Source organism: Montipora capricornis, chromosome 10 (assembly GCF_036669925.1).
Source record: "Montipora capricornis isolate CH-2021 chromosome 10, ASM3666992v2, whole genome shotgun sequence".
Lineage (NCBI taxonomy): Eukaryota > Metazoa > Cnidaria > Anthozoa > Scleractinia > Acroporidae > Montipora > Montipora capricornis.
The window spans coordinates 8,331,782-8,336,781 of NC_090892.1; positions in this window are offsets into that span (position 1 = coordinate 8,331,782).

Sequence of the window (5,000 nt, forward strand, 5' to 3'; positions counted from 1 at the left end):
GAGACTCATGCATGAATAGGAATGACGAAGGCGGCAACTTGTCATCACACTGCATTTAGCACGAAGCGGTTCGCGAACATAACAACTTGTCAAACCTTCCCGCCCCTTTGATCTTCTAAGCTGCTCACGAAAGAGACTAAGAGATTGACCACCCACGTCAAATATTAAATTTCCTTCTTCTACAGTAACAAATGACACTACGGCTGAGGTTTGTTTGAAATCCAGATTTCATTGGATTAAATTAAAAGAAATTGTGATCTTGCGACTCGTTTCTTTGGAGATTTCCTGGTTTGCGGTTACAGTGTATTCCAACTTTCGCCATTTCCTTTCCAGTCAGTTAATGGCTCGAACTAAAATAGATGTCTACATACGGACTGTGATGCGAATGTGGAAAACTGTTTTGGAAAAAAACCGAAACTCAGTTTTAAAAGAAAACTGCATGATGAGGCATATGTTGGATATTTCCTGGATGTGGGAACAAAAGAGCCATAGAAAGGAATGGAGAAAAAAAAGGCTTTTAATTAGAGTTCATTTTCCCGTAACGTTCGAGTTCCGCAACGGTAGTGAAGGCAATTTTATGAAACCCATTTCTTTCGATGATCTTTGATTGTTTCATGAATACCGAACTCTTCATAAATGCATACCTTAACACAAGTCATTTTTCTTACTGTCGGCTAGCTTGGGCAAAATTAAGTGTTATTCCGCGTTGAAACTGACGAATTTTCCACCTTCGTATGGAAATCATTTAGATTTTACGAAGTCGAGGCGATGTCCTCGTTGCACTTAACAATTGGGTACCGACTTAAGGAAAGGTTTAGAAGAAGAACCCTGATTATGTCAGTAGGTTGTTCAGCGTTGTCTGAGAGACTTCCAGAATTAAACTGCCTGGATATTGAATTTTCAGCGATAAAGCACTGGCTTGAACTATTCAAACTGGCTATACAGACATCACTGAGATTAGGGCACCATGAAACCAGTTTGTAACGTTGTTTTTTTGGGCATTGACACTGTTCAGTCAGTGATAGAAAAAAAGCAATGAAATCCAATCTGAATATTACTATACCGGCTTGTTTTGGGGCCAACAAATTGACTGGTGTGATCCTCTGGATTTGAATAGACGCGAATCACATTATTCATTCACTTTTGAAGCAACCGAATCGTCTTCCCATCATCCGAAATCCGCTTTGGTGAGTGTCTTTTTTAATAGCGTTTTTAATTTGCGTTCCGCAAAACGTGCTGACTCACATTTTTTAAAATTTGTTGACAAATACGGGAAGTGATCGGAAGTGTTGCAAATATTCTCACAGTTTCTCCGGATTTGCAATTTGACACGGCCCTTGAATGGCGGTACATATCGATAGAAAAACAACTATAATGATTCCAGATGCGTTATACCTTAAAAGCGTTAATAATACCCGTCTTTCCAGCAGGTGAAGTTGTGAACGTTTTTCGTAAATCAATATCTTGACAGGTGGAGTTCATCCTTTGATCGTTCGACAAAATAACCAAGTATGCTGATTTCCTTTATTATTGAACACAATTCACTTATCTCATCATTAACACCCTTTGAACTCGCAACTGACCATGAAAACATGTTTTGCACTAACTGAAAGCAATACGTTGAACGTCTCAAATAGCGAAGCAGAGTAGCTGTCAACGGCAAAACATTCCACGAAATCTTGCAAATAACGGATCCATCTTTCAGATTTTTCTTTAAGAATAATATCTCTAGTAAATCTTTCTGCGAAGATCTGGGAAGATCTAAATCCAGCTTTGCAATTGGCTACTACGTTTTCCTCTTCTTTCAGCCGGGGAATACACCTTATTCCAAAATGGCCGCTGATTTATGCGGATACAAATTGGGCCTTGTTGCCTCGTTCAAGATAAAATATTCTTTTGAATTTTAAGCTTAAGAACGAGGCATCAAGGGCTTATTTTAATAAAAACAAAAGAATATTTAAATGGCGGCCATTTTGGAATAAGGTGTATACTAGCTAGATTTTAACCGCGGAATATGAGGCCACAACCACAGCTAAAAAAAATATATTAGAGCAAAAGGACGTATTCAATTCCCTTGGACATATTCCCATGATCACAAATATTCCTCTCGCCTGAGTCAGTAACACTGTTTGCCAGATTTGTGACAAATGAACTTACCGGCAGTAACTCTAAATCAGACAAGCGTTTCAGAGTTTTATTCCAAACAAATATATTTTACGAAAATGAGACCACATCTATACGAATAATGTACAGAAATCTCTGGTTTTCAACTGAATTAAGAAAGCATCAGATTACAATCTAACTTCAGGGTTTGTACAGTGATCACGTCTGAAATGTAGCTATTCTTGGGACTTCGCGGTTATCCTGATTTGCGATGTCGGCAGACGCTTTGAAAACACGGCAGCTAAAATTGGCTGTTAATCGTCCAAAAGTTCGTGATCAGGGCCACACGTATTATTGTTATTGCCGTCTGAAAAATGATCGTTTATTGAAAAAATACCATAAGTTGTATAAATGATCTCTTCCGCCGCGACGGCATCGTTTGCCGTTCTGAAGCACAAAAAATAACTTGTAATTGAATAGCTCAAATCAATAGTGGCGGGAATAGTAGGAAATCTTTAGGGATTTCTCTGCCTAAATGCTGAGATTACTGAAGTTATTGTGTTCTGCCCAAAGGTTACTGGCAGAGGGCACAAGGATTGGAAAAGGTAGAATGGCAAACGAGGAACGGGGAATCTTCTTCTTGTGAAGTCCTTCTCAGCACTGTCATGGAATAATTAATTGTCTCCATTTCGGGAGTTCAGTATAAACAAAAAGAATGTATTACTTTTTTTAAAATAAACTGGGCAATTCCTGCATGCACACTCCTGGATAAATTCTTTTCCTGGGGAAATTTTACTAATGTCCCAAAAGATTAAAAAACAAAACGTAAATTGGAAGAAAAAAAGAAAGGGTATCGTGAAAATTGAAGCCTATAGAAAACAAGAAAGTGACCAAAGAACAGCTGTGAAAATGCATTTGGAAAATTATATAAACAAGGTATCAACTGCGTCCATCATTTTACTAATTATTTTAAATGCACACTTTTAAAGATTCCTCGTTTTGAACTGCCTGCTCTTTAAAACCTCCTCATTTTAAAGATTCCCCGTTTCACGTCTTCCGTTTTTCCTCCCGACGTCACGCGTTGACGTTCTTTTCTTTGAGGAAACCTGCGGATGTATAACATTTGTTGAAAAATTTCTGTTGGGATAACCATTTCATAGTCGTAAGTGAGATTTTCCAAGTTTACTGACCAACCGGACGAAACAGTGCTTATAATTTTTATGCTTTCAATGCTTGGTCGCGTGAAATCAGGCCCGGGAATAATGATACAGGAGTTTTCCGACGTGCTCCACATATTCCAAACGGATTTTCCGAAAAATGACTGCTCCGTTTGACATGGGACCGAAATTTACCGAATTTTTGGCTGAATGGTAAGCACCCATTATCTTCATAAAAACGTGGCTACATACTTCTTGTGTATCAGGAAAGTCCATGAGAGCGGTGCTCAATTGTTGTTGGCTTTAGTTTATTCTCTCACTTACACGAAAAGAAAAGTCAAAGAGGCCTCACTAAGTTCGTTGTGAACGTGGAACACTCTCCGCTTTGACCAGCAGAATTACCAGCTGTTGACATGGTATTATCCATGCCTAACTATAGGGAAAAGTTATCTTCATTTCGATAAATTCTCATCTCTCGCTGACTAACATAACAGCCTTTCCGGTGACTGTACATTCTTGATTAAAGAATCTAGAAACATGATAAGAGATACATTTAATTTATTTGGCCTAGGAATGTCACTTTGAGGGTAGGGTATGTTACACTGGGCGATTTAAAGTACCGCCAAAAAAATGTGCTAAAATTCGTGCACGTGCAGCACGGTTTTTTTCTCTTTCAAATGATATTATTGTTTTGTGGCGTTTGTCGTCGCCGTAGCCGTCGCCGTTAACTCCCGAAAATCTGCAGAAGAACGCGGATGTGAATGCAAATAAGTAAATTTAATTTCCCGCGAAACACAGAAAGCGAAAGGAAGAAAAAAGCTTCCAGATGAAAATAGGAGTCCCGTCCTCATTTATTTGAAGGGGCTATAAGAATCCTGAAGATTTTAACGTTATCAATAATTTGCTTCAAAAGCAAATTTTTAGCCAATAAATTCAATTTCCGGGACGAGTTTTAGTGAACTATGATCTCACCTAACTGTACTGCACACAAATGAGTTCGGAGACCCCAACTTGTTTACATACAAACTGAATACAAAGTGTGGGAAACTTGGGTATGTACGCGGAGTGAGAGGGGAAAATCAGTGTCTGAGAAACCCGAGAAAGGTGATACAATTTTCACAATCAAGCGTAAATCTGCAACGCCTGGGCTCCTGGCAACGCATTATCATTTGGAGGGATTTTCCGATGAAAGATGTTTATCGAACCCGGCTTTTTTTTTATCAGCAACCTCCTTCAGAAGCCAAAAAAAAGCACTGAGTGAGCTGTTTCCTTTTGCTTTTATGAAACGAGTGATAAAGGTCGAATTGTCACCGTGAAAAGATGGTAGGGCTAATATCTCGAGCGTTAACCATTGAGGAATGTAATTCGGAATCCTCACCCGGGAGAAGGAGGTCCTGTATCCGAATCTAATCTGAAGTTAGAGATGATGTCGGTTTTTAGTGGTAACAGTAAACATATCATAAGCAATAACAATAAGCATCATAGGGATTTTAAAACTTTTGTTCCAGATTTTTGCGGTTCTCATACAAGTGAAATGGTGGGCCATTTTGACCGATCATTTTGGCCCTGAAGTATTCTAGGTGTTTTGAAAGAAGGGACAAGTTTGAATCATGCGCGGTCGCATTAGAAGGTTCCGTCAGATTATTATCAGATCTTAGCACATTGGCAATGCAATCTTTATCAACTCGTTTGACAAAACTCAATTTCCGTGTTGACGCCGCACGACAGTTTCTTTATTCT